This window comes from Papio anubis, chromosome 17 (assembly GCF_008728515.1).
Source record: "Papio anubis isolate 15944 chromosome 17, Panubis1.0, whole genome shotgun sequence".
Lineage (NCBI taxonomy): Eukaryota > Metazoa > Chordata > Mammalia > Primates > Cercopithecidae > Papio > Papio anubis.
The window spans coordinates 65,145,573-65,156,933 of record NC_044992.1 but is presented as its reverse complement, the minus strand read 5'-3'; the positions used below and the strand labels follow the sequence as shown (position 1 = coordinate 65,156,933).

Below are 11,361 nucleotides of genomic sequence, written 5' to 3'. Positions count from 1 at the left end.
TTTTTCTCTTTTAAATATGGAAATTCCCGAAACCCTTTTTGGAAAAAAGGTGATTTTTCCCGGGTGGATCCTCAACCTTAGCTAACTAAATCTCTGTTTGATTGAGACCTGCTTTAGTCACTTTTTGGTTTACACTCATGATAACCCTGCCAGGGTTCGAATCCACATTGTGTCTGCCTCCCAAGTGGCTCCGAACCCTACCTTTCCTCCAGATGTCCAGTTCAGAATTTGATTTTCCTTTCTTTTTTCTTTTTTTCTTTTTTGAGATGGAGTCTCCCTCTGTCACCCAGGCTAGAGTGCAATAGCGCAATCTCGGCTCACTGTAACCTCCGCCTCCCGGGTTCAAGCGATTCTCCTGCTTCAGCCTCCCGAGTAGCTGGGGTTACAGGTGTCCACCACCACGCCCTGCTAATTTTTGTATTTTTAGTAGAGATAGGGTTTCACCATGTTGGCTAGGCTGGTCTCAAACTCCTGACCTCAAGTGATCCACCTGCCTTGGCCTCCCAAAATGCTAGGATTACAGGCATGAGCCACTGTGCCCAGCCCAGAATTTAATTTTCACAGCAGGATGGAGTAGTCAGACCATCAGATCTCAAAAGCTGGTTGCTGTCGCACTGCAGAGGGAAACGGAAATGTGCAGTCCCCAGAAAGCAGAATGTCCCTGAGGGCTTAGTGACCTTGAAGCCGTAGGGAAAGTCTGGGGCCTCCACCCTCACTTCCTTTAAAAACCGAGGTTGGGGTTTAGCTAGAGGCAAGGGAACTTTTCACTTTGCACCTTGTCCACTTTTAGTTGACTACTTCGCAGCTGGCATTGTACCTTGATAATGATCATTTCAACTGAAACTATTCCTCTAAAAAGAATGGAGTCCAAGGCCTGGGAGTTGGATTCAGGCTCTGGGACTCAGGAGTTGATCCTCCTTGACGTTCACCTGGAGCAAATTTAGCCTCAGCTGATACTTAAGAGGCAAAGGCACAGACTTAGGGATGCGGGGAGCTCAAGGGCTGTCACCCTGTAGAAACCCTTCTGACGCCCAGTTCAGGCCTGGCCTCGGGGCTGGCCGGCTCCTCCTTGCTCCCTCGTTTCCAGCGAGAGTCTGGGATGGCACCCACAAAGCTGGTGGCGTCAGCCCTCCTGCCCTCAACTCCCAACAGTACTGGAGCCAGGTGGTTAGCAAGTCCGGGAGGGAGCAGGAACGAGGAACGCCACCTGGGCTGGAGTTCTTGGTTTCCTGTCCTGGCTCGAATGGGGAAGAGCCTTAAGAGAGCCTCGCGACAGGCCCCCGGAGGGAGCCGCGCCCCTGGCCCTGGGGGCCACTGTGGGGGTTCGCGGCCGGAGCGCAGGCTGGGCCGGGGTGTCTCCCGGAAGCCGGGCTGGCCCAGGCTGCCCCATATGGAGTTGGGAAAGTCTCAGGCTTTCGTTTTGAACCTAGGAGGCCGAGCAGCCGGGCAGAGGTTCCCGACGGCCATTGGCTGCGGCGGCGCCGTGACATCAGCGCGGAGGGGTGCTCGGGGAGGGCGCGGGCGGAGCCTGGAAGGGGAGTGTCCTGGCGGCTCCCAGCCCTGAAAGCCCGAGAGCCAGAGGGAAACAAACGCCGGCGCTGACAGGGGCCGCTAGCCCCGCCGCCGCGCGGAGCCCACAGAGGAGACGGCGCAGCTGGGTCGGCGCTCGGGTACCCGGGGACCGAGGTAGGCGACGGGTACCCGCCTCTGGCTGTGGTAGCCGCCTTCGCGCTGGGTGCTCAGGGTGGACTTGGGGGGCTCGAGCCCCCCTGTGGGGCAGAGAGGATCCAAGCTAGGGATGCGAGGCCGCGGCGCGGGGAGAGGGGCGCGGAGTCCCCACTTGGCGCTCGCGCTTCTCTCCGCGCCCGCCGCGGTGCCTGGGACCCGGAGACGCGCACCCAGTGTCCTGGCAGAGCGGGATGTGCGGAGGAGGGGGTGGCAGGGAGCCGGGAGCAGCGTCGCCGGGACTCGATTTCCTCTCTACGCTGGAACTCTTGGGCTTGGCCGAGCGCGCCGCTGGGCGGGTTGGGGGCTGGTTTTAAAGGGCCTCCCCCTTCCCAGGAATGGGGTGTGTGTCGGTGTGGGCAGGAGGGCAGCAATCGGCGGCGCGCGGCCCGCGATCTCCGCGAGGGGGGCGTGTGTGCGCCCGGAGTTCTCCATGAATAAGGACCGAATTCTCCGCCTGAGCAGAGGCGTGTACACATCTCGCTCTCGTACACACACTGCAGCACACGCCACCCAATGTCACGCGGCCGGGGAGCCAGCGGGAAGGAGCTGTCTGGAAGGGAATGGCCAAAGGAACAAATGCTTCCCCGTTCCCCCACTCCCGCCCCGCGAACCCTTCCCTTCCCCGCCAGGATCCCGCCCCGCCCGCTCCCTCGGAAGCCCGGGAGGTCGAGGCGCCTCCCGGCGGGGTGTAGGGGGAGAGCAGTCGAGCCGCCCGCCCCTTTGGAGCCCGAGAGACTGCCGCGCACGGGGCCGGTGCGCCCAGAGCTCAGCGCGCTCCGCGGGGTCGCTGGCGGGAGCGGTTGGTTAATGATTTAATCGCCCGCTTGGGGCGGGTGCGCGCGGAACGGCCGTCCCTGGCCCCGCCCCCTCCCCGGAGCGCCCCCAGCCGGGGTTACAAAACTGCCCCCTCCCTCCAGCACGTCCCCTAGGAGCCGTCCGGCCCGCGGGGATCCGGTCAGTCGGTGAGTGCCCCGGCCAGGAGGGCTGGAGAGCTGGGCGGGAGCCGGGGCTGAGGCTGAGCCGGCCTCCTGGGAGAGGACTGAAGTGCGTGCGTGTGTGTGTGTGTGTGTGTGTGTGTGTGAGCAAGAGAGAGAGAGAGCGAGCGAGAGGGACTGGGGGAGGGGTGCTCTCTGCTAACTCAAACCAGGTTGCCTGTGTTTTCCCAGTGACTTCGGCCTGGGCTTTGGAAGTTTTCTTTTTCTCCCTGGGAGAATGGAGGGGAAATACAATGCCTTTTCTCTTGCGGTCTCTGGAACTTCTCTCTCTCTCCACGACTCCCACCCCTTGCAATCTGACCAGCTCCCACATCTCTTACTGGGTGCCCGGTGCCCACTGTTTGCCCAGATAGCTGAGCAGCTGGATCCGGGTGGAGTCCTCGGGAGCCCCTTCGCTGCGAAGCCCCTTGCTCTCCCCGGAGGGGCCCGGGTGCTGGAGGGAAAATCTCTCGTCCGAAACCAGCAGCCATCTGGACCAGAGAAAGGTCCCATCCAGCGAGTGTAAACAATGAGGGGCCGGTGACAGGGGCCTCCTGCAAGGCAACTTCTTTGGCAGTCTGGGTTTCCAATAACTCCCGCAGCCCCCGCCCCCTTCTGAGGCTAGGGTGGAGGAGGGACCACCAGCAGGATGGACTGAATTTTAAGAGAACAAAGAACAGGCCACAAAGGAAGGGATTGCTGAGCTGCGGATTTCTCCCAGAAATCGGGAGTTGGCTGGGACTGAGCCAGGCCCTGAGAGAAGCCCTGGCAGCCCCAGGGGCTCCTGGAGCAATAATGGGGCATCCACCAGGATCTCCTGAGGCTCTATCTCTGCTGGGAAGCCAGAGCCTGCTGAATGCGGGGGTGCCCTGCCGGTTCCTGCTCTCACCAACTGCCCTGTGTGAGCTGCCCCTGTGACTGACTGATTAGTGGGGTGGTTTATCTCCTCTGAACTTGGACTTTGCCTCTCCACTCCTTGAAGACAGCTGCTCCTTCCCACAAGGGGGGGGAGTTCAGTGAATTTGGGGAGATCCCAAGTAGATTCCCAGGCATCCTGGTAGACCCCTGCAGGGACTAGGAGGGGGCCACTGTGATCCTATGGGTGGTGGTTCTGGGGTGAGTCTCAGCGCCTCCCCTCTGAAATCTCCCTGAAGTCCTAGGGTCCCTGCCACTGAGGGCAGCTTGCTCCTGCTCTGCGGTACAGCCTAGGCCTGTACTATGAACGATTCTTCCATTTCTTGGGGTTTCTGCCTCTCTCTTTTTACATTCCTCTTCTTTTTTCCCCCTCGTTTCTCTCTTACCCTTGGCCACCCACCGTGCTTGTCCCTATCCTCTGTACCCTGCCTCCACTGTGCTGGTGCCTCTGGAACCAGACAGTGCCTCACAGGACCGGAGACCAAGGAGCCACAAGCAAAGGGGGGGTCTCATGTATAAAGGTCACGGGAATGAGTGTTGACCTGGGAGAGGAATCTTACAGCATTCTTTTCATTTTAAAAATAATTTTTATTTTATTTATTAATGTTTTTGAGACCAGGTCTTGCTCTGTCACCCAGGTTGCAGTGCAGCGTCATAGTCAAGGCTCACTGCAGGCTGGACCTCCTGGGCTCAAGTGATCCTCCCACTTCAGCCCCCCCAGTAGCTGGGACTACTGGCGCCCACCACCACGCCCAGCTATTTTTTGTATTTTTTTTTGTAGAGGTGGGGTTTCACCATGTTGCCCAGGCTGGTCTTAAACTCCTGAGCTCAAGGGATCTTCCCCGACCTTGGCCTTTCGAAGTGCTGGGCATACAGGTATAAGCCACTGCATCTGGCCAGCCCTTTTTTTTTTTTTTCTTTTTTCTGAGACAGAGTCTTGCTCTGTCACCCAGGCTGGAGTGCAGTGGCACAATCTCGGCTCACTGCATCCTCCACCTCCCGGGTTCAAGCAATTCTCCTGTCTCAGCCTCCCCAGTAGCTGGGACTATAGGTGCATGCTGCCACGCCTGGCTAATTTTTTTTTGTATTTTAGTATAAATGGGGTTTCACTGTGTTGCCCAGGCTGGTCGCAGACTCCTGAGCTCAGGCAGTCCACCCACCTTGGCCTCCCAAAGTGCTGGGATTACAGGTGTAGGTGTAAGCCACTGCACCCAGCCCTGGCCAACCCTTCTTTACAAGTCCGGAGCTTTTCCAGAAGGGCCTTGAGTTGGCAGTGGCCCAGAGCTTCCAACCCCTTCTACCCCTTTGGAGTGACTGACTGATTTCTGTGGCCAGGACTGTCTGTGCGCAGGTGTGGCCGAAAAGTGTTTGATGTTGGCCTCTCCCTTTCACTCTTCCCCATCTCACGCCCCCATGTTTGGATTGGGTTCGAAGTGAAGAAGTCAGAAGCCAGAGTGGCCAGGGTTGCGCCTGGGTGGCAGTAAGTCCAGCCTTCTGTGTTCTCATTCTGGTTCTGCAGACTCAGAGGAGTTTGTCCCTGTTGGAGGAGGGAGGAGTCCATCCCTTGGAGGAATGGGGAGCTGGGTTGATGCCAGAGATAAGGCCTGTGGGCGGAGGGAGAAGGGTTGAGCAATCTTGCCCTGGAAACAGAGCTGACCTGAGCTCTGCGTAGGTCTTCTGACCTATGTACTGGAGGATTTTTCTCGACCGTGAGGAAAATAACCAAATTCTGGAGCTGGGGACACTTTGAGGGGTCATCCGGCAGAGTGTCCTGAAGGCCAACTCCAGCCAGTGCTTCTGGGGTTCTCCAGGAAGGCCAAACCCATGTCTGCCCTCTCTCGGCAGGGAACTGGATGGTAGTGCTGGAAGGAGCTCCAAGATGTGGCACTGACCCAGCCCTTTTGCTTATGTGCTGGGGCTGAAATTCAGAGCATTAGGCCAGGCACAGTGGCCTGCCTGTAATCTCAGCACTTTGGGAGGCCAACACGGCAGATCACTTGAGGTCAGGAGTTCGAGATCAGCCTAGCCACATGGTGAAGCCCTGTCTCTACTAAAAATACAAAATTAGCCGGCGTGGTGGTGGCACCTGTAATCCCAGCCACTGTAGCTGAGACACAAGAATCGCTTGAGGCCGGGCGCCGTGGCCTGCCTGTAATCCCAGCACTTTAGAGGCCGTAGACGGCTGGATCACGAGGGTCAGGAGATCGAGACCATCCTGGCTACCATGGCAAACCCGGCCCTACTAAAAAAATACAAAAACTAGCCGGGCAAGGCATGGATGCCTCTGTAGTCCCAGCTTACTCGGGAGCTGAGGTGGCAGAATGGAAGGAACCCGGAGGCGGAGGCTTCTCAGTGAGCTGAGATCCAGCCCACTGCACTCCAGCCTGGGCTACAGAGCCAGACTCCACCTCAAAAAAAAAAAAAAAAGAACGCTTGAACCCAGGAGGTGGAGGTTGCAGTGAGCTGACATCTTTGTCCCAGCACTCCAACCTGGGTGATAGAGTGAGACTCTGTTGCAAAAAAAAAAAAAAGAGAGAGAGAAATTCAGACATTACTTCCCCATATTCCCACTCACTGTGCCCCTAAAGCTCCAGCTTAAAATACGCCTCCTTGAGGAGACTTGGGCTTCCTTCCAACTAACTTAACACTGGAGTCTCCCCCAGGCACTGCCAACTTGCAGCTCTGGGCTCTGTGCCAGGATGGCAATGCTGGCATCCAAAGCCCTCCCTTGCCAGGAACAGGGGAACTGGCCATCTCCAGTCAGCCTCCACTCAAGCTGAGGAAGGGTCTTTCTTTTGGGGTTCAGGTGAGCACAGTTTAGGGTGTGGTCATTAATGAAGGCTTACCGTTCTTAACCCACCTGTAAGAAACTGCTCTGCACACCTGGTATTTCCCCTTCACCCCAAAGATGGAGCTGAAGGCATCTGGAAAAACTACAGTGCCAGGCATGAAGGATCCCTGGATGTCTGTGCTCAGCCAGAACTGCTTCAGCCACCATCTTCTGCCTTGGCCATCACAGTAGCAGAGGTTGTCTGGGGCAGCCTCCAGCCTCGCAGGATGAGACTCCGGGTTCTCCTTTTGCCCGAACCCCTGCAGTTCTGGTAGTCACTGACCTTGGTCTGGAGACCCCAGCTTTGAATCTTTCCAAGTGTGCCACCGAAGCCAGGTTCTGTGTGCCAGCTTCTCTTCCCTGCCTGTCCTTCCTCTGTACCTCGAGTCCTCACTCAGTGCAACCCTTCTTTCCTTACACTGTTGCCTCCAACCCTGAAGCATCAGAAAGGGAACTGTTCCCCTCAAGTCCTGGAATTGGGTTTAAGGCTTTGTCAAATGGTACAAGGAGTAGAGAGCCCAAGAGAGCCCAAACAGAGCCTAGGGGCTTGCAGTACAATTTGTGGATACCTCTAAGGAGAACCTGGTTAGGTTCAAAGGATCAGATTATATTTTATTGGGGGTTGATCATGTTGAAGTTCTGTGCATTATTTTTTGTTTTGAGACAGGCTTTTTGCTCTGTTGGCCAGGCCGGAGTGCAGTGGTGTGATCACAGCTCACTACAGCCTCAAATTCCTGGACTCAAGAGATCCTCCCACCTCAGCCTTGAGTAGCTGAGACTACAGACGTGTGCCACCCTGCTTGGCTAATTTAAATTTGTTGTTGTTGTTGTTGTTGTTGTTTAGAGACAGGGTCTCACTGTGCTGCTCAGACTTGTCTCAAGCTCCCGGGCGCAAGCAATCCTCCCGCTTCTGCCTCTGCATCCCAATGTGCTGAGGTTTCAGGCATGAGCTGTGATGCCTGACCTGTGCATTATTTGTTGCTAGTAGCACCCGGGGTCCTGCAAATTCCTGAGTTGTCTTTTACCCTTATCCTAGGAAGGAATGGAGGAGCTTCTCTTTTGCCACCTCCACCTCACCATCTTGTCTGAGAAGAGCCAGGCCTCCTCTCTCTGGCATCACTAAAGGTTAAAAAGTGATGGGATGAGGGAACTCAGATCAGGAAAGAAACCAGATCGGAGGGTTTCCTGCCCCCCACTGGTGGCCGAGACCATAGAAGGAGGGCAGAATCTGTACCTGGTCTTCAGCAGCTTGGGGACCTCGGGTTCCCTGTGATCAGATAACTTGGAACCCCTAGGCCCCTTTGAAAGGGCTTCAACCCATTGCTCAGCCTCGCTTCACTGAATAGACACTTTGAATTAGGTGCTCTTGTATGGCAAGGTTCTCTATGAAGTTTGGGAAGTGACAGTGGCTGGAGTGTCACTGGGTGTGACAGCATCATCTTTTTTTTTTTTTTTTTTGAGACAGAGTCTCACTCTGTTCCTCTGGCTGGAGTGCAGTGGGTGCTGTGGACTGCTCACTGCAAGCCCTCCCGGGTTCCTGCCCATTCCTCTGCCCTTCAGCTCTCCTGCTAGCTGGGACTACAGGCCACTGCTCTGTAGCCAATTTTTTGTATTTTTAGTAGAGACGGGGTTTCACCGTGGTCTCAACTCCCCTGACCTTGGTGGATCCTACTACCGCCTCCCCAAAGTGCTGGGATTACAGGCGTGAGCCACCGCGCCCGGCCTGACAGCATCATCTTTATAGCACACGTGGAATTGTGCTCACCCTAGCACAGCACTTGGGAGGTACGAAATGTTATCAATTGCTCTGAGAGCTAATGAGGAAACGGAGGCCAGCTTGTGACCTAGGGAGTGGGGCTCTTTGTCCCCAAGTTCCGGCAGGGCCAAGATGCAAGATTTCGCCTGCCTACTCTGGAGGGAGTTTAGATCTGCCAGTCTCCCTCTGGAGACCCCCAGGTGGCCGTGAAATTCCCACTTCTTAGCTGAGCACCCGGCTCTTAGGAGAGGCAAAGTGAAACCAAATGAGGCCTGGCAGATCTGATTTCAAGCGCGGCACTTTCTTCTGCGATCCTGAGCAGAAGGGAGGCACCCTGCTGCCCAGTAGTAACAACCACTCCCAGAGGAGGGTCCAGCCTGTGTGAGGGCAGTGGGGCCCCCCACCAGGCATCCATCCTGCCTGGCCCAGATTGTCCCTCTGCTGGTGGCTGGCGTCAGGTGGTGGCTCCGGGAAGCACGCGTTTCCAGGAAGGGCCCTGTAATCAAGTGAAGTTGCCGGATGTCCTTGAGTCACTGGCTCCTCATCGTCTTGACTCCTCCGTCGTTGCTTCCGGTCACTCCCAGGTCTTGGCTCCTTTTTCTTCCCCTCTCTGTGCTGTTCTAATTCCCAGGAGGTGAGGGAAGGTTTCCCCTTCACCTCCTGCTGACCTGCTTCCCCCCTGGTCTGAAGCCTGCGGTTCTGGGATGAGGATGAGGATAAGGATGAGATGGGTGCAGGAACGAAGATGAAGGAGACAAGCAGGGCGGCCGGTTCCCAGCCCACAAGGAGCAGAGGGCTCCCCTGGATGGACCTGGGGTGCTGGGCTGTGGTCTGTATTTCCCAGGATTAATCTATACGTTCCCTGGAGTGGTGGGGAATGAGGCGCTCAGACTCAGGAGATGTTAACCTGAAATTGTGTGCAAAACTTTGTGTGCTGTGTGTACTCATGCATCCAGAGCCTTCAGCAGCCCTCCCAGGCCTGAGCCCCAGGGACGCTTATGATCCACTGCCCCCCTCGCTGCCCCCTCTGCCGATGTTCCTTATGGTGGAGTGGAAAAAACCCAGAGTCCAGCACATCTGGATTGTTATGTCTCTCTGTCCTTAGCAACTGTGTGTGACTTGAGTAAACCATGTGCCCTTCTAAGCCTCAGTGCTCTTATCTGCGAGCTGGAGATGGTAATGACAACTCCGTGGGATTGTTGGGAAGAATACATGAGATAAAGTCTTTCCAGTGCCTGGGACCGTGTATGACTACAAAGTTTAAAGAAAGGCAGGCTGTGGTGGCTCGTGCCTGTCCTCCCAGCACTTTGGGAAGCAGAGGTAGGAGGATGGCTTGAGCCCAGAAGTTTGAAGTTACAGTGAGCCTTGATTGCACCACTACACTGTAGTCCAGCCTGAAGGACAAAGCAAGACCCTCTCTCAGAAAAAAAAAAAAAAGAAGAAGAAGAAAAGAGACAGTTTAATCAAAATAAATCGTCCAACACAATGCCTGGTGCAGAGTAAAAAGCTCAACAGATCTTAGTTCTTTCTTGTATTTCCTCCATGACGTGTGGCCCAGGAATAGTTACTGCAGAGTCTGGGGAGGGGTCTACCCCTTATTAGGCAGGGTCTAGAATAGTTTTTCCCAGAGTGGGTTCCTCAGCACACCGTCTTGCTATCTGTTGGGATCCACCTGGGGAGATGTTATTCCAGAGTGTTCTTGATAATGAGTCACCATTTAAACTAGACTAGACTCCTTATGCTATATCTTCCAGCAATTAAAGGGTAAATTATTTTAAGCCGTAGTGTGTTTTCCCATAACTCAGCTTGGCTGAGTGAGTAATTGGCATCATTTTCCCATAAACTGTAAGAATTGTGAATTCCTTAAGGTGGTGGAGAATACTTGTGTGATATTTAAATCACAGTGAGCAGGATGATCAATGGGACTAGCCCTAGGACGGTGTTGTCAATAAGAATGTGACATTAGTCACACATGGAACTTTATGCTTTCTAGGAGCTATGTTTTTAAAACTAAAGAAAGGGGAAATTAACTTTTTTTTTTTTTTTTGGAGACAAGAGTCTCGCTCTGTTGCCCAGGCTGGAGTGCAGTGGCATGATCTTGGCTCACTGCAACCTCTGCCTCCTGGGTTCAAGCGATTCTCCTGTCTCAGCCTCCTGAGTAGCTGGGATTACAGGTGCCCACCACCACGCCGGGCTAATTTTTGTATTTTTAGTGGAGACAGGGTCTCACCATGTTGGCCAGGCTGGGCTCGAACCCCTGACCTCAAGTGATCCATCCTCCTCGGCCTCCCAAAGTGCTGGGATTACAGGTGTGAGCCACTGTGCCCGGCCAATTATCAGTTTTTGTTTGTTTGTTTTTGAGACAGAGTTTCACTCTTGTTGCCCAGGCTGGAGTGCAATGGTACGATCTCAGCTCACCGCAACCTCTGCTTCCTGGGTTCAAGCCATTCTCCTGCCTCAGCGTCCCGAGTAACTAGGATTACAAGCATGCGCCACCACACCCAGCTAATTTTGTATTTTTAGTAGAGACAGGGTTTCTCCATGTTGGTCAAGTTGGTCTCGAACTCCCGACCTCAGGTGATCCGTCCGCCTCGGCCTCCCAAAGTGCTGGGATCACAGGCGTGAGCCACCGTGCCTGGCCAATTATCAATTTTTAAATGTAAAATAATTAAAATTTAAAATTCTGGCCACGTGTGGTGGCTCACATCTGTAATCCCAGCACTTTGGGATTACACTTGAGGACAGGAATTTTAAAACTTGCCTGGGCAACATAGTGGTGCACACCTGTAGTCCCAGCTACTCAGGACTGAGGTAGAAGAATTGCTTGAGCCTAGGACGTTGAGGTTACAATGAGCTGTGATTGTGCCACTGGACTCGAGCCTGGTTAACAGAGCGAGACCCTGTATCAAAAAAATTAAATTAAAAATTCAGCTCCTTAATCACAGTAGCCACATGTTAAGTACTCAGTAGCCTTATGTGGCTTGTGGCTGCTGGATTAGATGCCGGAGGTTTAGGGTATCACTGTAAATGCCAGAAACAGAGATGTTTCATGTCAGTGGTATCATTCAACCTTATATTGGCAATGTAACAAATATAACAAGATAATGAGGAATGGAAGAGGCAAAATTATTATTAGTTGCAGATGATGAGCTTATCTA

The 11,361-nt window shown here is 54.5% G+C and overlaps 1 protein-coding gene across 6 annotated transcripts in view; it reads left to right on the top strand.

Annotated features, from left to right (window-relative positions):
- Positions 1-1,424: 1,424 nt before the first annotated feature.
- CDC42EP4 (CDC42 effector protein 4) overlaps positions 1,425-11,361 on the top strand; it is a 28,400-nt gene continuing 18,463 nt past the window's right edge. For 2 of the 6 annotated variants that reach the window (XM_009191151.4, XM_003913368.5), the window contains exon 1: positions 1,562-1,686. The gene's annotated coding sequence lies outside the window, so the exon portion shown is untranslated. The other 4 variants (XM_003913367.4, XM_031657172.1, XM_009191148.4 and 1 more) reach the window with 4 other exon arrangements.